This window comes from Meleagris gallopavo, chromosome 12 (assembly GCF_905368555.1).
Source record: "Meleagris gallopavo chromosome 12, MGAL_WU_HG_1.1, whole genome shotgun sequence".
In the NCBI taxonomy this organism is placed as follows: Eukaryota; Metazoa; Chordata; class Aves; order Galliformes; family Phasianidae; genus Meleagris; species Meleagris gallopavo.
In genome coordinates, this window is record NC_139415.1 from 1,069,594 (window position 1) to 1,095,696 (window position 26,103).

The 26,103-nt window shown below is 46.9% G+C and overlaps 1 protein-coding gene across 24 annotated transcripts in view; it reads left to right on the forward strand.

Moving 5' to 3' along the window:
- Positions 1 to 26,103, forward strand: part of LOC109369572 (uncharacterized) — a 95,091-nt gene that overhangs the window by 6,570 nt on the left and 62,418 nt on the right. Inside the window, exon 3 of one of the 24 annotated variants that reach the window (XR_014885767.1) lies at positions 24,060 to 24,165. The exons of the other annotated variants lie outside the window; for them this stretch is intronic. The gene's annotated coding sequence lies outside the window, so the exon portion shown is untranslated. The remainder of the gene's footprint in view (positions 1 to 24,059; positions 24,166 to 26,103) is intronic. 24 annotated transcript variants of the gene reach the window in all.

Below are 26,103 nucleotides of genomic sequence, written 5' to 3' on the forward strand. Positions count from 1 at the left end.
CTAATCACAGCTGTGGTAGAATTGCATTGGGTAAAGTGTAGCACAGGCTGTGCTGCAGCTCAAGGAATGGGGACCGAGGGCTGCAGCAGTGAGCTGTGCTTTCTGTCGGGCAGGCGATGTGCTGACTGATGCAATGTGCCTTCTGTGTTGTTCTGAGCTAGGCACAGTTTAACACGCAAACTGAAGCCCTGATTCATGTTTGGCAATAAATTTGTGTATTGGTCTACTGAGAGGCAGCTGATGGAAAATTTCACCAGCGAGACTGCCAAAACTATTTGTATATTTCATAGTTCATATTGTAAACTACTCGTATGCGTCCCCATGTCATATATATTAACTGACTCAACTCTCAAACGCTGGGGTCCAGCAAAACTGTCTTCTACAGATCTGTCTGCAGAGGTTTTAGCAACAGTACTTGCTTTAACAAAGTTGTGGTGGTATTTTCCTTCTGTGTAAGGTGTGGAGGGCTTGGTGTAAGATGGTCCAATGATAGTGAAAACAGATGTCTTAATCGGCAGAGGAGGGCAGCTGCTTCTGCTCTGCTAATCGGCAGAGGAGGGCAGGCAACACTTGGAGAAGTGGAAGCTTCTCCAGAAGAAATGTGGCTGAGTAAAGTGATGTGCGTGTGAAACACTCAGAAAATGTTCTATAAAACAAAAAGGAGACAGAGGAGCAAGAGGGAGTTGAGACTGATTATATGGGGAATGGGTTGAACAGATTTCAAAGCAAGTAGTTTCTTATGCACTAGGAATAATACTAACTCAATCACAGAAATCCAGAACAAAACCTATGCTATTGTAAATACTGTTTGATGTCTGTTCTGACTTATGCTACCATGCAGATATTATTGAAACACTGTGAGCATGAAATTCATTTTCCCTTTGTAGTTCTGAGGCACCTGCAGCTCCTGTGAGGGTGTGCTGCCCCTAGGCTAGGTGACGTGTGTGACAAGGAGACGTAGCTAACCAAGGAGCTTGAACTGAGAGTCAGGTAAATTCCCAGCGAAATGCTTTGTGGCCATATGGCTGACTGACCCGTAGATTCCAGAGAGATTCTTTCAAAAGCCTGCACGTTATTTTATGCTGTTGTATTCATGTTATGAACTCAGAGATGATTCTTCATGAAAGCTATTTTGCAGTGTCTTCAGGCTAACGTAGGTGGTTGGGCTCTTCTCACCAACTTAGAGCAAAGCACGCCTGGCTGTTCGGCTCATAGCATTGAAGGCCCACTTGGTGGTGCTCTGGGAGACAAGGCCCAGAGGGCAGGTGGGCTAACAGAGGAGAGAAAGCACTGACAGCACCTTGCTGAAGAGAGAAAGACTCTCCCTCCTTCATGTTTACAGCTATGAAGAAGAAAGCAAAGTGATCCTTTTCTACCTTATTTCAGACATAACAGCTGATGTATTCATTGTGTTGTCAAAGCAGATTAGTGTGTCACTTTATTGTTTCATACTTCAACTCCAGCTGAAATATCAAGCATGCAGAAGACCTTAACAGTGAGTGGGTCCATCTTGTGTCTCTGAAGGAAAGTGATTAGACCTGGCTGTCATTTGCTCCAAAGACAGCTGCTAATTCTGCTTGGACAAAACACTCTTTTTAGCTGAACATGGGCCACAAGAGTAGTTCTGGTTGCCCATTAGTCTCAAAAAAAAGTTTTATATTAAAAAAAAAAAAATCTTCAGAGAAGAGCAATAAGGATGATCCAGACCAGCTTCTGTACAGAAGCTGAACTAATGGCATGCTTCAGTATCAAGCAGAGATGCTGCAGAGAAATGTTATGGAGGGTTATGAAGCCATCTGTCTGGAGGGTGACCAGTGAATGATTGCTCTCCGTCTCTTTCCCAGGCATCACACTATTCACCACTGTCAGAGAGGAGATAGTGGGTGCTGTGGATGTGCAGTGTGACGTGCCGTGGCAGTGCTGTGTTTTGCTGTGGAGTGCTGAGATGTTACTGAGCATGGGCTTCTCTTCAAGTGAAGGCCTGAGATGTCAAACAAGGAGAGGTGTCAGAAATCCCAATCCCAACAGAGCCCTCTTAGGGGAAAGGAGCTGATAACTGTGGGGTCTACTACTTGATTTAGCATTCAGTAAGCAGCTGAAGGTGAAAAGGACAGCTCTGGACAGCTGCTTGGGACACAACTACAAAAGGGCACGGTGATGCACTAAGCACTTGATCAGGTTAGCAAGTTACCCAGGTAGGTGAGGCAGGTGAGGAGCAGGACCCTGCGGGCAGCTGGATTTTCAGTGGCACTGCACGTTATTTTTTTCTGTTCAGCTGAAGTCACAGGTGCTGCAATGCTTCTTGCTGGTAGGCTCTTGAGCTTTCAGCCGGGCACCCATCCAGCCATCCGTCACTCTTGGATTTTGTCCACGGGAAACCAAATGTGATCTGAGAGTTGCCACCGCAGCAGAGACATCAAACAGACACCTGGCATTTAATACAAACTGAGGTAAATTCGATCTGAAAATAGAACCGGGGCGTGCCTTGAGTGCCAGGCCTGCCGTGGGGCTTCTGGCTGCTCCCTGGGGGCTGGGTCACAACCTTGTAGGTCAGCTCCAAGCAGCAGGCAGAAACAAATGTTTGGATGTCAGTGTAGAAAAGCCAATGTGGGGCAGCTCAGAACCTCAAGTAAATTGAAAGCCAAGACAGGCTTTTTTTTTTTTTTTTCCCCCCTCCACAGTGATGTGATCAAATGAGGAAGAACGGAGCTCTTTTGTTCTTTGTGGCACAACTGACAGATAACGTAGGGGGAGGAGAGAGTGGCTTTGTTTTTAACTGTGAAATCCATGAAGGGCTGTGTTCTTTGTGAATTAATTAATTTGGAGAAAATGGAATTTAGTGATTTGACAAAAGATTCATTTCCACCCACTTCCCAGCTGGCTCTCTAGCATGGTTTAAACATAGACTGTCACATTCTTAGTATCGTGCATGTTTGGATAGAAATAACTCATGAGTTTTGGAGCAGAAAGTAGCAGCGGCGCGCCCTGTGCTGCTCATGGTAGCAGGTGGGACTCAGTGTTGTATCCAGGGATGTTCTGCAGGCAGGTGCAGATACATATTAAGGACAAAAGCTGTGGCAGATCATAATCATAAACTCATTAGTCTGCTAACAAGAGTTGGGAGAATAAACCTGAAATGAAAGTGTAGTTTGCTATAGTAGCATGCGGCAGACACCTGCTGGCTTCCCGAGGTCATGACTTCACCTTGGGAAGTGGTGAGCTGTCTGCCCACTGATAACAAGCCAGCTCAGGGACTGTTAGGATATGTAAACTCCATATTTCCTCCAAATAACTTAAATATTGGCAAATCTTTAATTAGATCTATCAAAGAAAGCTGTTTTGGAGCCTTCTACATCAAGATGATGCACCTAACCCACAGCTGATCTTATCCCTTCATGAACTGAGGGTGACTGTGTCATCTGCTGCCAGTAAATGCAGTGGCAGGACAGCGATGCCTTTCCTTTTAATGTCACCACTATCAACAGAGCTAAGATGCCTCTAAATAGCACAGGAATGTTTAGCAATTGTCAGTCTCATGTGAAAAGTTCAAGCTGTATTTCAGGGACAGAAGGTCTTCCAACTAAAAGGAGAGCAAATCCCCACAGAGCGGTTGTAAAATGCTGCTGTTAGTGCCCTCAAAATGTCTTTAGCTTATTTTGCTGAAACTGCATGCTGCAGTTTTCATCTGTAAGACAAGAAAAGGGCAAAAGTGTGCCCAGTTGGGACCCTGGGCAACTTTTCAGATCATAAATATAGCAAGGCAACAATAAAATGAGGTATTTCTTCTGAGCATAAGAAAATGCAGAAGACAACAGCATCAGCCAGGCAGTGTGCCCATTTTGGGTGCAATTAGAAGATATCTGAGAAATTGGGCAAGGCAGCTCTTTAATTGCAAATATTTGATACTCTGTCAAGATTATGGGACACCAGAGAAGTCCCATTTACTGTCTGCAAGTGCTTAATATAGTGTGAGCCCCAGGAAGTGCTGACCTGGGAGTTGCATGGCAGAAGACAGGTGTTTTAGAGAAGGGGAAAGATTCAGAAGGACAAGCAAGGCAAAAACTTTTGTGTCTCAGGCAGGACTAACTACACCCAGTGATTCTAGATCTGCCCCTCTGTTCACTACCTAAAGCAGAAAATATATATATTTTTTAAGATTCCTTTTGCCAGTTCTATGCCTTTTGATTTTCATCTGCAGTTACTCAAGAGAAATCAACTGTAAACTTCAGTACTGGAAAGCTGGAGCTCTGCATGACTGTGCAGACTCTGCATGTCTTACAGTGAATCCAGGGGAAGCCTTCAGGACCGTCAGAGCTCGACATGCCAGCCTGGCACAATGTTTGATGTCAGGGTGCAGTTATATATGTGTATGTTCAGCAGTAGTCAAGGGCACGTGGACCTCACCTTTGGGCAGTGTGGAGTTGACCTGTTCCTGTTCCCCTGGAGCACACCAAGAAGAATTTAATGACTTTTTGGTATCTGTGTGCCCTGAGGCTTATCCTCTCTGTATTACCACAGCCAGCAGTGGAGGAGGGACTAACAAAAAGCGGAAAAGGACAAAGGAAAAACAAAACCTTCTATCTCCAGCACACAAAAGACCACCTGGAACTACCACCAGGAGATCCTGTCAGTGTTAGACTGTTTTTTTTTTTTTCAGGACAAATCACACGCTTGGAAGCCAGCAGAATCTGTGGAGCAGATAAATTCTTGTTCGTATAGCCTAGCAGTAGAGTCATATATTTCACTGTAACCACAAATACATACACTCGCTGCAAGTGTGAGATGAATGAGACTTGGAGGACAGTGAAATATGCAGCCTCCTGGGGCTTGATCAGCAGCACACAGAAGGAACGTAGGCCTACCAGCTTGCCGTAGGTTTTGGAAAAGACTCTCAGCCCTATTACAACCAGCCAGCCTGTCATCTTCAGACTGGCTTGCACACACCCACATCTAGCCTCCCACAGTGTGCACAGGATTTCTCATAGTGGTAAGGAAGGAAGGAGCAGTCTTCCTCAGCACAGCAAAAGCTGTGCTTGTGCCAAGTATGCTGAGCTAAAGTAATGTGTGAAACAAGGCTGGTGATGCATGAAATGGTTTGGCTGTGCTGGGGTGGAACTGGGGACCTTCTGCAGTCCCTTGCAGGGAGGAAGAAGAGAAATATTTCTACTTTGTTTCTATGTTTGTTTTGCTTTTTTTCTTATTGTGCCAGCCAGAAAGACATTGCTTCTTGGAAGTGTTGTTCCTTGTGAAGGAAAGCTAAGTTCTATCAGGAATGATGCCTTAGAGCATGGAAGCACCAAGCTTGCTTCTTCTAGGCCTGACATCTCAGCCAGTGCTTTGTGTCCAACGTCGTTGTGCCTAAGGAGGAGGTCTGATGCTGTTCTGCATCTCCTAGAAGCAGGGCACCTCACCTTCACCCACTGGGAAGGTAAAATGGCAACTGTAGATGAGCTTTATTTATTCCATCCATGCAATGTATCTACATTCATAAAGCTCTTTTATTCATACCCTTGGCTTCCAGCACTTGTCCTTTAAAATGATAATTCCAGACCAACCAAGCAACCTCCTACTGAAATAAAACATGTCATCATTTTACCTTTGGCTCTGTACGAGATCTTTTGCATATCTTCTCCTAAGCCCCCCTCCCAGGACAGGCTGGGCATGGGGATGGCAGGAGCCAGCTGCTGGGATGCTCCTGGTGCGCGAGGCTTGGGAAATGCTCTGTGGCAGTGATGTAAGAACAGACTGGTGAGTTATTTCAGCTGTGCAGTATGATGTGAAGTGCAGTCAGACCTGGGGTGATGAGCACTCCACGCTCCTCTGATGCCAGGCTCAAGCCCCCAGCAAGCCTCTATGAACAGAACTCACCTTTATCTGGGGTGCCCAGCAGTTGGTAGAAAGCGTGCGGGCAAGGATTTGTGCCTTCGCTTGGCAAAAAGTCGCAGGCCTTGGCTCAAGGTGCTGAGAAGTAATTGTTAGAAATCCTGAGTGCCGCAGGGATCGGCCTCTGCGAAACGCCAACTCTGCGCATCGGCTGCTCTGTGCCGGGCAGGAAGCTGGGAGCAGGACAGCACCCCGACAGCAAGCGGGGCGTCGGGCTGCGAGCGCTTTGGTGGCACAGCGGTGCCCGCCTGGCTGTGCGGCACGGAGCTGCGGCGGGCTGACCTGCAGGAGAGGGCGCTGCGGGCCCGTGCTGCGCAGCCGGGCAGAAATGCGTGCCTGCAGAGCTTGCAGATAATGTGCCGCGCAGCGCAGACGATGACGGGCACAAAACAGCAGCGGGGTTCACCTTGGAGCTCCGAGATTTCTTCCTTCTCGGGGCAGCTTTACACCGAACAACCTAAAGAGGGGAGGGAAGAGCTCGTTGCTACCCACCTGTACAAAACAGGGAGCCAGTGAATTTCTGAACTGTGATGGGCAGAGGGCTCTGTTTGCCTTGGAGGGTGTTTCTGGTGGATTAATGTGCTTTAGAGGTCAGTTGCTGCTCACCGGAAAAGCTGGTGGGTTTTGGTTCATATGATCAGTTGTTTTTTCCTTCTCCTTCTGCATCAGTTTTTCCTGAGAAACATCCAGGCCTGAAGGTTTTTGGTAGGAAAGAATGCTAGAAATGGTCCAAATCTACATGAGAAAAGGGGTATCATGTCACAGGCATTTGTTCTCTCCCATTTCCATGGAAACATGCTAGCATGGACTTTGGTTTCAGGCAGAGCAGCCTGGCAAGGTCTAGTTGACTCTGGGATGAGCTGCTGGCAGCAACACGCAGAAAAGTGGCTTGGACTCTTCGGGTTTTGAGAGACAAGGTATACCGGCCCTTCAGAAAAACAGTGCTTAGTATATAGCATCGTAAGCGACAGATGTAAAAAAGATTTGATTCCCAGCCCCCCCTTCCCCCCCTTCCCATCCTTCCCTTCCTTGTCCCACTGCCCCGTCCAGTCCTGCTGAGGAAACAGCATACACCGCAGGCTACAATTTTTAATTTCCTGGGGGTGGAGAGCACATCGTATAGCGACTGACAGGCTTTTTTGTTCTGCGTCAGTCCTTTTATTAACCCCCTGCTAGATCATTCACTCTCTCTGCTTAGCCGCCCCTGCTGCGTTAGTGATGAGAGCGTTTGTAACAGCAGGTCTGCCTTGGGAGATTATGGGGATCCCGTGGACAGGGAGCAGTGGGTTGGTCGCTGTGCGTGCACAGATTGCTAGCTGCAGCTTTGCCTCCATCTGCCCTCTCTGCTGGCCTGCATACCTTTCATTATCCCTGTAGCGACAGCAGTCGCCTGGCCGATCCCCCGGGGCAGCGCCGCGTTGCCCCATTGGCGGATTTGCTGTCCCATCTGTGCAGGAAGAAGCTCGGTGGAGGCAAAAGCGTCCCTTTGTCATCCTGGGCGGTTATTTCCTTTTTCTTTTGGTTTAGGCTGTTGGCGGTGGTTGGTTAGTCAGCCTAATTTTGGGATGCTCACACAAGTTTTAATTAGCTGCAGTTATTCACTTATTTCCTCCCTGCTTCCCTCCCACATCACTCAGAATTCAGAAACACCCCCTAACGCAGTGTGCCCTGCGATCATTGTCCTCCAGGCCAATCCTGAACCTTTCAATCTGCGATCAATACCTTCGTCTGTCAGCCACGATTAATTAAACGGAATCCCACTTTCAGGGCTTTGATTCATATCGCCCCAGAACAGCTTACTATGTGCTATAATCCAGACGTGATTCTAATACTGGCCTCGAGTGAGAGGGAGGGGCTGACTGATACATCAAAAACAACTTCATTACAAAGCTAAGCGATGCACGACCTCTTGTTGTAAGGCAGGTGCTAAGTAGGTGGCACCGTGGTCTTCTCTAGAGCCTGGCTGCTTCATTTGGGGGAATAATGCAACTGAAACCAAAGGTGTGAGCTAGGGTATTACTCTGAGAAGCAGAGTTGGGCCCAGCACCATCGCTCTGATGTCTGCGCCATCTGCGTGGGTGTGTCGTGCTCTGCAGAGGCTGCTTCTTTTGGCCAGAGGTTGTGGTTTTGGAATTTGATCTGGTTCTGAATGGTAATTCGGTATCTGAAGACTGTTCTGGGCTTCCTGGCTCTGGTTTGTGGTGGCCCAAGCCAGAGTGTCAAAGATGCTATAATAAAATTCTTAAGAATGGTAGAACTGTTTTACTTAAGATCCTTCTGATGCATTTAGTAATTCTCTTCTCAGAGCACAGAGTGGTAAAAGTGAAGAGGGGTGTGAAGCCAAGCCATGCAGTGGTGAAGCAGGGACCGGATCCAGGATTCATGACTCCTTCTTCTTTGCTGTCTTCCTTGGACAGAAAAGGAGGTCAGATCAAAAAAGGGTAATTTGAATCTGTGCCAGGCCTTAAAGCAAGAGAGCCACGACCTTTTTTGCTGATGCTGACCATGTGTCTTAACCAGACAGCATTTTCTCCTTTTTTTTTTTTCCTTTTTTCCCCCATCTCTGATTCAGAGGCAGGCTGTCACTGCCTCTCTTTCCCTGAAACACATCCCTTGCACCTTTACCCTCAGGACTTCAAATGGCCTCAGATCCAGCCCTGAAGAGTCTGAGGGCAGATGTTGTTATTCAGAAAGGGCAGGCATCTCAGCAAATCTTCAGGTGATAAGAGATGATGTTTTCTGGCTTCCAGCCCCCTGGTAGAAAACAAAGTTGATGATGATGCAGAGTCATGACCTCAGGACTGGGAGCAGCAAATGCTTGAGCTCTCCAGCAGTCCTCAGTGCCCAGTTTCATCTGTCTGACTATCTGGGGGTTTCCAGGATGTTCTGCAGCTTCCAAATGATAGATGTGTTTTGTTTCGTGCCCTCGTAGCACAAATGACTTTTGAATCATTACTCAAGAAGAATGCACAGGCTGTGCAGGATCTGTGCTGTGTGATAGAGGAGATTGCAGTGTTTGTCCAGCACAAGCAGGAGCTTGTTCGCAGTGCTGGAGCTGTTCAGCTTGTCCTGCCTGGCCGAATTTACACCTCAGTGGTACGTAACGGGCAGAGGAAACAGCAGGAACACAAAGCACAAAGTGGTCTGGTCACTGAGTTTGCCTCGCTGACAGAGCACACAGAATTTCACAATTGTTTAGCAGAGAGGAAAAACCAATATGTGAAACTTGCAAATTAATTTGTTGGGAGTTTGTTGTGGCGTTGTTGCCTTTTACAGAAGATTGGAATGGTAGCCGGGCTGTTACGTTGCCTGCACTTTAAGCTTTGGTTTGTAAATAGCAAAATCTTTGTGAACAGAATGATTTTAGGTTCATGCAAGCCAAAAAAATGCCAATTTCTCTGCTACCCCCCTAGGAAAATAGAGCAATGGGATTTAATAGAGCAATAAAACACAGAGCCTTTGTGGGTGAAAAGTGTTAGCCTTAGGTTCATTGGAAGATACAGAAACAAAGGCCACTTTGCTTTCGTCAGCCACTTGAAGAGTACAGACCCCCCGTCACACTCGCAGGGTGAGAGGCTTTGCTGGTAAAGCTTTATTGCCAGTATAAAATGAAAATTGCCCACAAAACATAGAAGAGAAAATTCGTATCTGTGCATTTGAGTGCTGTGCCTGGTATGACATCACTGTTAGCCAATCAGCAAGCTCCCTTTGTGTCTGGCTTTCTAATAAAAGCCACTTCATCAGAGTAATTTGCAATAGTAATTTATTCACCTTCTAGGAATGACACCACCTGACTCTTAACAGGCAGAGAGCATGCAGGGATCTCAAGGGCTAGGTGCTGCAGCTATGTCCTGGACAAGCATATCTCTAACACCAATGTGTTAAGAGTTGTGTTCAGGTTGCAGTTAATGTGATTACTTGTATTAATTAATTGCCCTATGGTTGGGCACTCCTAAACATCCTCAGCACTGCAGAGCAAAATGTCACTGTGGCTGTGGGAGAGGGGAGTAGCACTGTGGCCATGTAGCTGGTCTCAGCACACTAGGGCAGGGATTGATGGCTTCCCCATGCTTTGCAGGTGTGTATGGAACAAGGTGCTGTTTCGAATGGAAACTTGGCTGAATTTGGCCATTTTGAATTTCAGGTTTGCCTGAATGAGGCACAGGGAACACTGAAGTGGAGGCATGGAAAGAGAGAGGGCATCAAAGCGTTGTGTACAGCTCACTTGCCTTGTACTAAGCAGGGAAGGATCTGGAGTGCCAGAGTGGTGTGGATATGGCCTCAACCTGCTGTGTGAAGAGAAACCTTCTCTCCATGCTGTGATATCCCATAGGTCTTCTGTGATATGAAATGTGGCAGTCCAGTACTATATGCAGTGAGTAATAGCCCTGTGAGCATGTGTAGGCATGGAGATGCTGAGGCATGACGGCAGGCAGCTCTAAAAAGAAGTTCCTGAGTCATTAAAAAACATTGCGTAGAGTGAGGTCCTGGAGAGCTCTGGGGCTGAGTCTGTATTCTGCAGGTGTAAATTACCCTTACCAGACTCTGTATAGGCAGTGCAGCACACAAAGGCACAGAATAGGCACCAAAACATGAAGACAACTGGAATAAGAGATCACTTCTGCTCTGAATAATTTGCTTTATTGCACAGTGAGAGAAAGCAGCAGAGCTGAGAACAGCAAGCAGATGCCCTGAGTCAGTCCAAGAAACGCACCAGCATAACCATGGGCATGCTGGTAATGGAGATGTCAATTGGGAATGCAGCTGGGCTAAACACCAACAGCTGATAGGTGGCAGAGTGATGGGATGTTGTCACAGCAGCCCTGCTTTCTGGTAGAGCTGGCAGCATTGCTGCCTCAGGGTCACCAGGGTATCTACGCAGCATTTGGTTTTGAAATTAAAAAACAAAATCCAAATAATTCAACTAGCGCAATTAATTTGCTCTGTAAATCTTTTTGCAAGCATGTTTAAGTGGGCTTTTTGTCAGGAGCTTCTCCAGGAGTTTACCCTCACCCCGTGTGCAGCATTGATCCTGGAGAGCAGGACAGCTGCACATGATGAATAACCTACCTCTCGCTATTCCTTAATGAAGTGTTTAACCAACAGTCCATACTGCTCTGATGGGGTCTATTATGATTCAGGTTGGAGGAGCCACTTAAGGAGGCACAGCCTTGTTAGCTTCATGGAAAGCTAACGAAGACCAGACCCTGTGCCTTTGTGAGTGCTGGAGGAGCGGGGAGTGCGAGGAGCCACAGGCAGTAAATGTCTGCAGGGCTGAGTAAGTATTCCCCTTGGATTCCTAAGGCAATCTACCAGATATGCTTTTCAGTCTCTCACTGGGGCTGGAATGTTTCTTCAGGTGTTTCTAAAACAAACAGGGCCATTTAAAACAAACAGGAGACCGTGGCTGCAGCCCACGCGTGGCACAGAGGACGGCGATGAGGAGGGTCTGTTCCTATGCCACGAGGTACCCTCAAACCTGCTCAGATCTGTGCTACAGCCAACTTGCTGAGTACTGGAACTTCTGAGCACTGCACAGCTCCCTTTTCAGCCAGGCCTTGGCTCATTCTCCTGTGCTGTATGGTGGCACTGGGATTTCAGGAAGGGCTTTGCTGTTTGGATCTTGCTCGTTTGGCTGGTTGAGTTGCATTCATCCTGTTTTAAAACAGTGACCTGGGCTGGATGAGTAAAGTGGAGGTAACTGAGGAGAGAGAAGGGCTGTGGTATTGTGTCTGTAGGACTGTTTTAAGTGTTGTTTATTGATTTACTTTGAAAATATGTCCTCAGTCTCATCTGAGTGCAGTGAAAGGTGACAGAACTCCAGAGCAGAAGGGTTTATAACATATGTTCTAAGAATTGCTTGTCATACCTGAAGGGAAAATGGAAGGGTAACATAAACACGCACAAAGCTTTAGGATAATGGCTATTACTGTGCAGAGACAGCAGTCTCAGGGTCTGGAATGATCTGATGAAGTCTTGTAATGGGAATTTGGACAAAAATATGTTATACAGCCCCGATTCTCTTTGTAAATGAAGCTTCATAGGAGAATCTCAGAATTTCTGTAGCAGGTATGTGGGCAATTTTTGAAAGAGCGGGCCTTGTTGTCCTTACTGTCCTGCTGCTCCTCTTGGAACCTGGCTTCCAAATAACCTCTGCTCAACCCTGAAACCAGCTCAGCACAGAGTACCTGTCAGTCAGGGAGGATTGTTGTATGAGGAGTTTACATTTACTGTCTTGTAGCGCTAGGAGAGAGGCAATCACTTCTTGGCATAGCTCATTTATGAATCAAGGCTGCATAACATCTTGCTTCCATCAGGATTTGAGCCTTAAAAGCAGTTTGCCTTTGCTGTGCAGGCAGGGACAGAACAATGTCTAGACCACCTACTTAAGTGGTTAAGTGCCTCACCCGCTCTTCCCCGTTACTTTAGTCAGGCATTTCCAGGCATTAAAATATCTGACTCTTTATTGTCCTCAGATCAGGCAACAGCAAAATTGCCTCCACCTGGTTTAAGTGCCAGAATAGGTCCTGTTAATACAACCCCACTGGTGCATTCCCAGTGCCTCTTTCCCCTCCCTCTGGCATGCAAGACTTACAGAGTGTCTCTACGCAGCTAGAAATGGATCCTCTTTTTCCAAAATCTCTTTGTAATATTGGGCTCTCAAGGCAACTACCTAAAATCTGGAAAAAAAAAAAAAAAAAAAAAAAAAAAAACCCACCCACATCCCTCTGTAAATTGCATTAATCCCTTCATGACAAATTGGATACTGTTGTCACTGACAACCTGGCTGTTCTCTGCGTATTCTCCATGCTTTCCAGCCAGCAGTCTCAGGTAAATGGGCAGTTTCAGAAAGCAGTGTCTGGTCAGCTGGTGCATAGTCTAGGGTCAGGTGTGATTTTCAGGATCCCACTGTTCCAACCCCTGCACATCACAGACATTACCCCTGCTTCTTCCAGCATCTGGGTAGCAGCTGGGGCATGTTGGATTGGATTGGCACAGTTGCCCAACACAACTCCCTGCCAGCTATAGCTGTGATGTTGTCTTTTCCAGTCTATGGCCACCACCGGTGTGTTTTCCTCCTCTGTTTGGTATGGTAGTGATCCTGTAACTGTCTCTGGGAGGGTTTCACTGCCCTTTCCTATAGTGTAGCTGTCAAGAGTCCAAACAAGGATATGACCTCTTATTTCGGAAGGTCTTTCTTCTCCATGGGAAACCTGACTCCTCTGCTCAAGTCTTCTGCACCAGTGGACAAGGGAAGAGCCACTGATGCCACCTATCTGGACTTCAGTAAGGCCTTTGACACAGTCTGCCACCACATCTTTTTCTCCAAATGGGGAAGATACAGATTTAACATGCAGATTGTTCAGTGGATGAGGAACTGGTTGCAAGATTGTACCGGAGAGTGGTGGTCATTGAGTGGCTCAATAATTGGGTGGGGATAGGGGATGAGTGGTGACCCTCAGGGGTCAGTCCTGGAACAGACTCTTTAGCAGGGTCTGTTGTGATAAGACAAGGAGAAATGGTTTCAAACTACAAGAGGGAAGATTTAGATTGGATGTAAGGAGGAAGTTTTTTACACTAAGGGTGGTGAGGCCCTGGCACAGGTTGCCCAGAGAGGCGGTGTGTGCCTCATCCCTACAGACGTTCGAGGTCAGGCTGGACCAGGCTCTGAGCACCTGATGGAGATGTAGATGTCCCTGTTGGTTGCAGAGAAGTTGGACTAGATGACCTTTAAGGGTCCCTTCCAACTCAAATGATTCTATAATTCTATGATTGCAGTTCTTTACCTACCCCATCACTCTCCATTCTCCCAGCCTTTCTCTTTTCCTCCTCTGCATTCCCTCTCTGGGTGACCTTATTTACACATTTTGCATATGTAATGTCCTGCTGATGACTCAGAATGATCACTTTGCTCCCTGCCTGTCCTGTGCTGTCCAAATTAATTCAGTCTGTCTTTCTGACAGCACTTTGTGGATACCCACCTACGGGCATTAGCTCAACACAGTCAATGCGGTGCTTTTAATCTTCTCCTGCTTGCTCTTCTCTCCTACCTTCCTTGATGTTTCTGAGCTTTCCTATCATCTTCCCAACACCTGGCTCCTCTCTGACTTAGCCTCCCTCTAAGCATCAGGGCCCTGCCAAAAACTAGCCAGTCCTTCCTGCAGAATATTTCCAAGATCCAGCTCTTCCTCCCCGTCTACCTGAAATCCTCTGCAGTGCCCAGGTTTTCTGAGCACTCAGATGACTGCCAAGCCTCTCCGTTCCCCTTTAAGAACTCAAGCATGCTACATTGCTACCAGCAGCAACATACTTGATGTCTACTGCTGTTATCCAGGATTTGCCTTCATGACTGTCAGTGCTCCTTAGCTCCTGTATGGCTTTTTGTTGCATTTAAATGTGTCCTTGGGATGTACGTACACTGCTGAGCATGGGACTCTCCCTCGGCAGCATTCTTTCAGCATGCTTAGCAAGATGAGACCATGGCTTGTGTTTGCTCCTGTGATAGAGCCTATAATGAGGGTGCAAAGGCATATTACTTGGAAACCTAAATTATTAAGACTTGTCATTTGAGTTTCTTGGAACAGTGAACGTGACGCTGGTTTTAATGCTTGCAGATATTGTTTGTATGCTTCCATTTCCCAGGCACGTTGTACTTGTGTTGCCTCTGTCAAATGCAGCAACTTTGGTTCTCCTCCCACAGATTTTCTGGGCATGTAAATGACCTAAGATAGATACACTGTCATTTTCTCATGCTGTGATTTTACTTACACCCCCTCTGTGGTACATGACAATAAAATTACCCTTCTCGTTCCTTTCCCACAGACAATCTTCCAGGCTTGCCAGTCAGCATCACGTGCACAGTTCTCCTTCAACTGCATTTGAGACCAGGGGGGTGATTTGGGACAGTCTGTTGTGCTGTATTTCACTCTTAGGAGAAGAATTGTGTGCTGTTTCCTCTGGTTCTTGTGTGTCTCTTTGATCACAATTTGACTCCTCAGGCTTTTGGAATTAGTTACCTTGTAGGATTTGCCTGTCATCTTAGTGATGTTGTTTTCTGACAAGCTCCTCACTTTACAGGCTCTGAACTTGTGATTAACAGCTAGTTCAAATGGACTGTGTCTATGCTGTTGTCACAGATTTCCTCTTTTTCACCTATATTTAACTGTTACTTGGGTATAAAATGCTTCTCAGCTTCTCTGTCACTGTCCTCTGTCACCTGACCTTTCATGTTTTCACTTTAATATAAGAAAGATTTCAATATTGGATCCACTTCTCTCTCATTTTTGTCCCCACTGACCCTTCTGCACGACATACAAGCAGACCTGCACCAGCAATAATTCAGCAGAGAGCCTGCAAGTGCCTGCTGCACTCACCAGCGCTTGTTAACAAGGCTCCTGCCTTGAAAACACAAACAACGGAGCTGTGATATGCCAGCAAGGTCTATGTCAAATAAAGCCCTTATGCTTTCTCATATTCCTCCCCCAATGACTTTATATATAAGTGTTCACTCTCGGGGCTGAGTTTGAGCCAGTCAAGCCAGGATTAGAACTGCTCCCAGGCAATAAGCATTTTAATCAAATGTCTTCCCTTTTACTGCTTATTATGCAGCATGTACTGACACCAGAGGAAATGGGAGCCAGGTATCAGAGTGGACTGCCAGCTGCAAGCCAGCTGGCATGTTCTCCTTCCCAGCACAGACACTAATGGTGGGATGCTCCTGGGTGATGTCAGTGGAGTGTTGAACTGCCTGAGGAGACCTCATCTGTAAGAAAACCATGCATCGTGCAAAGAGATGTGGTTAACGAGTGGTTGTGGGTGGCAGTTACTGAGCATTTCAGTATGTTTCATGGATATGTCAGTTCAGCCTCAAGGAGGGCTTTTAGAAAAGAGACAAGCAAGGTGCAGTAATGGTGATTGGTGATTTTCAACTCTTGGGCTGTGAAGGACTTCTGTAGAGAGATTTTTTTATTCTGTTGGCTCAACTGCACTGTGCAGGGCACTGCAATCTACATCAGGGAGCTTTTCAGAGGCCTGAAGACTGAGCATCTGAGCAGACTTCAGAGAGAGGGAGGGGAGAGCAGCTATGGACTGCAGAGGATGGTAAGCTGTGGGAAAAGAAACCTCCTGATCACATGTCACAGCTCTCCTTGCACTGCCTGCAGCAGAGAAGTGACCCTTTAGGTTTCTTTTCTGGAAGAATGACCCAGCATGAATGCTGGAGCTTGGTGTTCCACATGCTTCCCACGTGTCTTGCCCTCCAGAAGAGACAGAGAAGCACTAATGGAGCAGCACATCGATGCCAAGCTTGCTCTCAAAGCAGTAGCCAAAGGAGATCATTGTCAGCAGCTCTCAGACTGAGCCCTCATGGTCATGTCGGGGTGTAAAAGGAGTGATGACCTCTGTTTTGACTTTGGAAGCAGAATGTTCAACTGGAAACTTTAAGGAGCAAACTCACAGAGCTTTGCAAGGAGTTGCTGCACTCTCTTCATCCCAGGTCTGGCAGATGGATCAAAGCTAGCTCTGCGTCAGATACCCACTGTGTACTGAAGAAAGGAAAGTCAACCTCATCTTGTTCTTAATGTTCTGCCTCCACATTCACAAAGGAAACCACTTCCATTTTCTGTAACAATTTCAGTATTTCAGTATCAGTAGTGAATGACCTCCTGGTCAGATATTTCAAGAGCTGTGATGACCAGCTGTGAGAGGGGACCTTGCCTTTTCCTTATATCTTCCAGGCTTGCATAAGCTGCCTAACTCATTACTGGCACGTACAGCAGCACTGATGTTACCTGGGGATTAGCAAGGCAAAACTTTCCTAGCTCCTTCTCCTGCCTGAATTCTGGGCAGATGGGGCTCACAAGTGCCTATTTATACAGGCAGAAAATGTCATTATTCTGTCCAATTATAATCCCAAACTTTAAAAATTAATTGAGGTAGGTATTAAATTAAACAGGTTTTGCTTGAGTAAATATTTTCCATTGTGGAGCCTAATCTATTCACTTAATAATCTAAAGCAATGTTATTAATTTTTTTTTTTTTGGTTTGCAGAAAAAAAAGTCTGTTCCATTAGGAACTGTCGCTGGCTTAAGAGGATTTTACTCCCTTTTTATGGTTTGACTCAAAGAAAATTTATTCCTGCAATAGGTTTAATGATTCTTAGCCAATGTTGTCTTCCCAGCTGCAATTGGGCTGTAATAAAAAAAAAAGAAAAAAAAGGCTTTTGTTAGACATGCACATTCTTGGCTGCCAATAATGATTAATATTTCCCCCTACAAGATCATCTTATTACTCGGGTTTGACTTAGAAGCTGCTGTTCCCTCTGGAGCTTGCTAAGGGTTTTCTCCCAGAGCGGCTTTGATGCAGCACAGGTGAGACCTGCAAAGCTTTGTAGTCCATCTTTGCCCCTCGATTGCTGACCTGTGGCACTATGTTTTCTAGGGTTCTCTGCACAGGAATGCTATTTTGGGATGACAGGGAATTATTTGCAAGAGGAATTTCTGAAGAATTCCATGTGGGGAGAGGCCCTCAGAGGTTCCAGTGGGGAGGACTGTCTAGACTGCTTGGAGAGCAGAAGAGGGGATGTAGGGCTGACTCCGACTCCTCTCCAGTCTTGGGCAAGTCACAGAGGGCTCTGACACCCACTCAAATAAAGAGCAAGTAGTGGTAGCAAGCTAAGACACTGCAGTTAGAAGCCCTTTGCTGCAGGGCTCCATCCCTGCAGTGCTCAGAAGGAAGGACTGCATCCCAGCCACCCTCACGTGGTGTCTGCTTTAATTCTGTGTTTGTCCCCTCTAGATGCACGGGCAGTGATGGGTATATCCAAGCTCAGAGGTGTAGGAGCAGGCTGGAAGAATAGGGCTGGGCTAGGTGGATATTTTTTTGAAGTGTTACAGCAGATAATTTTGAGGCATCGCCAAACATATGGGGCTGGAGCTTCACGCTGAGAAAGTTTGTGTTCTAATTCATGGCTATTTTGGCAGTGCTGTAATGGTTCATAGTAATAAAAACCCTGGGAACAGGAAAGGATGAGATGCTTAGCCGACTTCAGAGAGACCTTTGCCGTTAGCAGGACACACATGCTTTCAGATGAGCTTGTCACATCAGTCCTAAATGAATTTGTGATTCATGGACTTGCTAGGCTCTCTCTGCCTTTGTCAGGCAGATCTTTTGGACAATATGATGACACCAGAGATTTTCATAAAGGAATCTCTTCCCACTTCCTGTTCTCTGAAAGGCAGCTAATTTCAGGACAGAACCTGGCAGCTGATTATAGGAAAATAAGTGATCATCAGTACCAGCAATTAAAATTGAAGTGGAAAATGAATGAGACGCTTGGACTAGCATCTGGAGTTCCTTTAGAAAGCAATTGCAATCTGATACAAGTTGTAACAGCATTGTTAAGCTTGCTAGTGTTGGTTGATGGATATCCCTGCCCTGCAATTTTTGTTTAGATAACAGAAAGAGCTGTGTCTCAGAAAACCAAGGAAATAAGGAAAGTCTGCTGAGTCTTTGTACCAAGGAAATAGGAGGTCCTGCTTGGATTTGGTCATTGAATATGTAACACACTTCTAGGAAACTTTTCCATATGTAACTTGCTCTGAGAAACTTCTGCATATGTAACATACCTACTGGAAAACTTCTGCTTATGTAAAACGAGTCATATATATATACTGAAGTTCTTTAGTGAAAGCACGATAGGACAATTATCCCCATGCGTCCAGCACTGATATTAAAGAATGTCTGCTTTCTAAGCTCCAGCTTGAGTCTTAGGGAGTTTCCTGATCAACTCTCTTACGGTATCAAAACAATCATGAGTGGTCAGAGCTGTTGTTTTACATCCCTCAGAGCCTTGCTGCATAGCAAAGAAAAGATTTCTTTTCAACAATGGCTGTCAGCACAAAGAGCTGCAGAAATGGTGCTAATGCAGCCTTGCACTAAGCCAAGACAAAGACAAACTACTTTCAGCATCATTTCAGAATCCAAGGTTAAACGTCGGTCCAAACGGGTTTTATGAGCAGCCCTTGCTTAACAAACCTGTGTGGGTGCAGAGGGGGAGCATAAGTGCCTTTTGGAAAGGAGAATTGCTTCACTTTCCAATTTCTAGAGGCTCACGATAAATCATAGCCTGAACACTCAAAAACAGAAACCCGATGGCTTTTCTGCTCATCTTGTAGTGAAATGATGGGTGCTGAGGTGAGGAAGCATCGCTGTGAGAGACACTGAGTCACCAGGAAGGAAGCAGGAAGGCACTAGCTTGAATTTCAAACAGTGTCTGCTGACTTCCAAAGTGGGTGAACCAAGGCTCAGGGAGCGCTGGCAGAACCCTACAGTCTAATGCTGCTTTGAAAGGACCTGAATCTGAAGGTCTTCTCACTGCAACTGAATCGTGTGTGGGTCAAGCAAAACTATTTGCAAGACTCCAGTCAGATTCAGCTTGGCAGGAGGATTTGTCACACAGAGGGGTCACACCTGGACCTGGCAGGACCAAGAGGTGCATCCTGGTGACACAGTTGAGAGTAGGTGTAGATGACCATTGTTTAGAATCATAGAATCTTTTGAGTTGGAAGGAACCCTTCCAATTAACGGTTGGTTTGATCATCTAATCCAACTCCCTTGCAATGAGCAGGGGCATCTGCAGATAGATCAGATTTATTCACTGCTTTTGTCACCAAGTGATTCCCATGCCCCTCTTCAGTTGGTCTTCAGCACCAACTGTATAAGTATGCCCTCTTTTCTTTCTTTTCCAGCATAAGTTGGATATCAGGAAAAACTTCTTTACAGAAAGGGTTGGTAAGCACTGAAATAGGCTCCCCAGGGAGGTAGTTGAGTCACCATCCCTGGATGTGTTTAAAAACCTTTTGGATGTGGTGCTCAGGGACGTGACTTAGTGGAGGGTTGTTAGAGGTAGGGTAGTATGGTTAGGTTGTGGTTGGACTCGATGATCTTTAACGTCTTTTCCAACCTGAGCAATTCTATGATTCTATGACTCAATCACTGCACCTGTATTCCTTTCCCATTCCTGGATTAGTGTAACCATATCATATGTGAAGAATATGTTTTCATGTTCCTACTGTTCCAGCACATCACCCATTCTCACATATACCCGTCTGATGCTATTTCTGGGCTCAGCAATTATCACCTTCGTTGAGAGATGCCCGTATTTTCTCACGTTGTTTTCAGCTGTTCAGGTAACTTAACAAACCTTTCCCTCTGTGGGATCTGTGGGTGCAAGGCATATTGTGAGAGGCTCTGGGAAAGGATATGTTTTTCTTTTAATCCATCTCTTTCTTCCACCGAAGCCTTTCTTGTCATGGAGTCAGCCCTTGGACTGACTTGGGCCCACTGGGGGGATGTGATGGCTGTGATCATGGGTGCTTCAGCTGAGCTCCGCAGACTGCGCTGATGCATTGCTGTGCACAGACGTTTGAAAGAGGTTTGTGTGGACAGGAAGCGGGGCAGATTAGAGGCACACTGAAGCTTTTATTTTATGCCAGGACTTCAAAATGTTCTCGCTGGTATTTCTGAGGTCCCATTTTTAGCCACTTTCTACATGTGTATAACAGAACAGGACATCAGTCATACTGCTCTTGTGAGCCACATACCAAGTTTTCAGGGGGTGAGAGTCACAGGACACTTCACGTGTACCACAGAGCCGACGGGCTCCTGAGGATGTGCAGGACAGGCTCCTTCAGATCTGCTTCCTACAGCAGCTGGGAAGCCGCTCACCCAGCACCTCCTGACCAGCTCTGCTACCCCACACATTGCTCTGGAGCCTGAGATGGCTTTTCCTGGTGCCTGTGTCTCTTTCAGCCGTCTCAGCCATACCATTTAGAGCCCTACCAGCCCCTCCAGAGTTAGTCGAGTGTGTGTGCACAGAGGTAGTCAGAGATCCTGGCAGGCTGGGAGAGTGGGTGGTGCTGGGATTTTGTTCCCTCTTCCATCCCCCCATACGTTTGCACCCTTTCTAGACATGCACCAGTTCCACTCCCACAGGAGCACTGGGAAGAACATGCTCCAGCTGCTGTTCCTCCATGGTTTCTGCCCAGCAATGTAAACAGTTTACAGGGGACTTTGTAAACAGCAGATTTGTTTAGGAGATTGTCTGCATTCCCTCCTCAGTGTTCCCTTATTCTGCAGCATAGAGCAAACATTGTTTGCTCTGCCGGTTGTAGGTCTGCGTCTCGGATCATCAGAGGGAAAGATGCTGGTGACCAAGAGGAAGGAGCAGTGTATGCTCCTGCAGTCTGTGTGAGCCTGCTGGGTTAGGGGGATCCCTCCAGGGTCCTGTGTAATGTTGCTGTATCCAACAGAGGAAAGTTGGCATGGGTTGAGGCTGCTGCTGAGCCCTTTTCAGGACATGATTGCATGAGAGAACAGAGTTTATCTGAGTGGAGAGCTTGCTTATGTTGTGCCCAGGGCACTGGAAGATTGATGAGAAATCCTCAAAGACAGGATTTTCATTTTCTATTTGAGAGTCTCAAAAAGTCGCTGGCTCCCTGGGGAAGCTGGTTGTCCACCCAGGAAGTAAGGATTTTAAATCTACTTGGCCTTCATCCCGTGGGAGTAACATCTGAAGATGTCTGTTCTCCCTTCATAGCTGTCCACATGGGGATTCTGCCTATGCCCATTAGTAGAGCAGCCTCTCTCTGCTACCCCTTGACCTTTGTCAAGAAGCAGAGAATGGAGAGAGCAGTTCTACCTGAGTTTCTGCTTCTGCCACAGGAGCTTTGTCAGATCTGAGCTATACTTACTCCCATGTAACCATTAAACCTCATATACTCGCTCTGAACACGAACAGTTGCAGAGGTGGATGGGGGAAGCTCAAGATAGAGGCTGACATGCCAAGAAAATAATGTAGCAAACAGAAATGTTTAGAAGCAATCAGGGGCAGCTGGGTGAACGAGGGACAACCCTCAAGCACCCAAATGTCTGAAGGGTGTCTTCCTTTTGCTAGCAAAACACTACTTCTGCAGTGTGGCTGGGGGAGGTAGGTGCCCAAACAGGTGAGCATGTGAGGGCCTGACTTTCAAGAAGCATGGAGGGATAGTCAACAGACAAGGAGGGAACGTAGTTTGAATGTTACAGTGTGCCTGTTGTCTGTTGTTGTTTGATTTTCTGCTGTCATACTTAGGCCTGAGCAGCCTCCTCTGTTAGCGTGACCATGTGAGGGGCTGTTTGACCCACTGTGGCAACGTCCACATGTTGATCGTTATTGAGAAGGCCAGGCAGTTCTTCCAGATGAATGTGCTGCTTCTTCCTTCAGAAGCATGATGTATAGCACAGACACAGCTTGGCCAAAGAACAATCATGAGGGATGACTTTTGGATGTCCCTGGATTTTTTAGATACCACGTTAAAGCCCTGTTTTCCTTTGGAGGATGTTGGATAGTTGAGCTCTATCCAGCAGAATCTTGGCTTTCTGGTGAGCTTCAACTGTAAATATTTGACAAAAAATGCCTCATCTTAGCCTTAACAAAATTTAATCTTTCTGTACATAATGAAATCTGGCTTAAGTCACAAGTGAAAGTGAGAGTGATAGTTTCAGGTGTTTCCCTGGGGTGTTTGCCCACATCAGCACAGAAACCGGCGTGTAGCTCATCATGGGTGGCAGCCTGCTCATCAGGAAGGGACTGAAGGGGCAACTGCTTGGCTGAGCTTAGTGTACTCATGAATGGGAAAGCAGGAGGGCTTCAGGTCACGATGGATGAAGTGAGACGGAAGGTAGAAGGCACAGGGCTGTCAGGAGAGTAGCCAATTCTCACCTTTTTCTGTTTCCTCACAGTTTCTGTAGTTTGCCTGTAGCTTGGCACCAGTTTTCTATAAACCTCAAAGCTCAAGCAGATTGTCATCCCTGCCATAGGTAAAACCTCCCTCTGTTCAGCTTGCTTGTCTGCTTCATTGAGAGCATTCATTCTTGAGTGGACAATGCGACATTACAGGAAGGGTTCTGTTCAGATCTTTTTTCCCTCGAGCCCTCACCTCGGTCATGCAGAAGGGTAAAAATAGGAGGCAGGAAGCTCTGCCTTCCTCCCACCCCATCTGCCCAACATGTTTCTGGAGAGCTCTGCTGCAACCTGGGTTAGGGACACTGAACTCCCAGAGGCAGAACTGAGTCTGAGGAGTAGGAGAGGAGTGCAGACTACTGAGGAAAGGTTAAGCAGATGTGTGGAAAGAGACAAGCAGTGCCAAAGCAGAAGAAAGAAGAGGGAGAACAAAATGTACGTGGGGGCTGTGAGGCATTTGGCTGTGATGAGAATGCTCCTGCAGTCCCAAAGGACCACCCAGGAATTGTACACAAAGGAGCTGAGAGGAGGCAGAGAGGTGCAGTGCTGCCAGGTAGAGCCAAGCGTGCAACGTGATCCTCATAAAAACAAATTTCTTACATGAGAAATCTGAGGGGGTTGGGGTTTCTTGGGGCCTGGTGGTGCAGGAGGTGAGTGGAGAAAACAGGTCAGGAACGAGGAGCAGAGCAGCTGCTGGGGCACCAGGTCAGGACCAGGGCACTGGCAGAAAGTCTCTGCATTTCTGCACAGAGAATACGTTTAAAGCACTGACGTTTCCAGATGATCACTGAACTGACAGCTGCCTCCTGCAGCCATCAATGGCCTTGAAATCCTACCTTCCCTTACAATAAGCAGGTGCCTCACTTAGATGTCTTGAGTGAAAACATCTGGAAACCCCCAGACTTCACCCCAAATTCACCCTGCTCAAGACACCAAGCAGACAAGTTTGTTCCTCCTATATGCAGCCCCTCTGCCAAAGGCAGTGAGTGCGGGCCGTGCTCCTTTGTTCTGGCCTGGGCTGAACTGTGTGTGGGAATCCATCCGGTCCAGTCACACCCAGTGCTTGTTAGAGGCCTTGGATTTGGCACAGGGACCAAATCCTGCTGTGCCTTGTGCCTCTGGTGGAGGAGGCAGGTGGAAATGATTGGCAAAACCCTTAGGGATCCACATGTCTTCCATCCCAATTTCAGTGCTGCAGTGGTAGGAGATCCCCAACTCTCAAACTACAGAGAGGACAGAGTAAGACCAAATAAAACTAAGGACAGTGCCAAAAAGCATTGCCTTTGTGTCAGAGCAGTGCTCCCAGTTGTAAACTACTGCTGCCAGGTGACAGAGCCACCTTGGGCCCAGCAATGCTTTCTGCCTTCTAACTCTACCAATCCTTTTGTCACAGGGCCACCAGTGAGGTGGTGTGTCTTGTGACCAAAACAGTGCCTGTACAGCTGAGCCCTGCATCGCTTCCAGGTCTTTTGACTTCAGCATGACGAGTGATTCTGAAGGTAGGGTTGAGATGGCAAGTGCTATCGAATTAATAGGGAAGATGATTGCTAATAAACCGGGCGTGATAATACTTGGCAGGATGGGAAGGGCTGATGAATGTTTGCTGAGCCACTTGAAACTCTGAGAGTGCCTGGAGTGCTGTTAGGTGTGCAAAGTGATTTCAGGGAGGGACACGTGCCTTCATCTCTCCCTCACAGCCTGCAAGCTGGTGTTGGGGGGGGCTCTGGCAAGCTGAAACAATTCCCATTTAGGTTTGACCTTTTGCTGGATATTAAAGCCTAGCTGTGGCTCAGTGAGATGAACGCTGCAGCAAATGCAATTCCTCAAGATGAAATATCTCTCCACTGGGTAATTCCAGCCTCATTTTGAGGGTTGTTGTATTATTTTTTTTCTTTCCCACTGAATCATTTATTCCCAGTGTCAGGAAGGTGCAGAATGACTTTCCCCACTGGCTTTCAGAGCTTCATTGATTCAACTCCCACTCCTGCAAATGTGCTGGACCAGCAGCCTTTGGTCTCTCTGATTTTCCCAGAGGGGGGATGGGGAAGGCAAGAGTCTCAGGGCTGGGGGAGCCCTTCAGTGAACGCATTCACAGCCTAGGTGAGATGCTATCATATATTAAGCTCCGCAGTCCAGAACTTGTGTTTTTATTTGCAGAGTTTTGGCCTTAAGTGCCCGCTCCGCAGTCTGCATGGGAAGGGGAAATAGAGCACATTAAAATCACTGGTGAAAGCAGGTTTTGTTCTGGAAGGACCAGGACCCACAAGACCTGAGGTATCTTGAGCACCTTCAGATACTGCCAAAGGTCACAGAAGGCAGCACAGATTGTTGTCTGTCTGCAGTGTTCAGAAAGAAAAGGGGTAGAATGCGTTACAGCACTTTCCCGAGATCAAGAAGGTAATGGCAGATCAGTGGTAGAGAGAGGAGTGGTGAGTAGGGTCATCTACAGCAGGTTGTATGCAGCACCTATGGGAATGCCTGAGATTGTACAGAACACCACAGACCTGTGGCCTTTCCTGCTCTCTGGTTCACTGTTGCAGTGTCACTCCTTTGCTCATGCTGGTGATGAATCCAGTCCTTTCCCTTCAGCAAAAGAAAGCAATCTACTCCCACAAATGTGTAGTGAGCAAATTCAATCACTTGTGTGTCTACCAGACAGAAGTGAGTGAATCCAGGCCTCTGCCTGTCATCATCAATCTATCTGCAGCCCTATATCTGAGTTCACACTTCACGCTCTCCGCTGCAGCTCCCTTCTCTGATTGAGATGGGAAGAGAAGAAGCAGTGCAGCGACACCTGGAGAAAACAGGGCCCAGGGTCCCCTAAAAACCTGGGAACCCAACCCAAAATGTACCAATCATGTACTTGTGTCCCAGCAACATTGTTCTGAACACTCAGCTTTGGCGTTACCTAAATTGTGCAGACACCTGTGTTCTTGCTGGTGTTCTCCAGGTCCCTGAGGTAGGGTGCATAACCCCAGTAGTGCAGCAGGATCTCTCCCTTGGCTTTGCAGTTGTGGAGGTAGGTGAAATATCAGCTACTTCTGACTTGCACAGGGTTTTGCTTTGCACTGTGATGTGCTTTTTCCATCTCCTGAGGCTGTTTCACACCAGCCCCTTTGGAGAGGACAATCTCTTTACCTGTGAACATTTCTGCTGTGGGAGCAAAGCTGAGTCACTGCTTCTTTGCCTTCGGATACAGTGAGGAAGCCAAGTGGGCCAAGTGGGTGTGAAGCACTGCTTGCCCCCTCTCCAGGAGAGGAGCAAAGAGAGCAGGACAGCTGTAATGTTGGCCCAGCGCTTAGCGCAGGGCTAGCCTTGTTCTACAAAGCTAGTAGCCAGGCACTTGCTACTGAATTCCAAGCTTTGATTGACAGAGTTTCAAGCTGTCTGACCGTACCCATTCATTACAGGTTGCAAGATTCCCCTGCCAAGTAGTT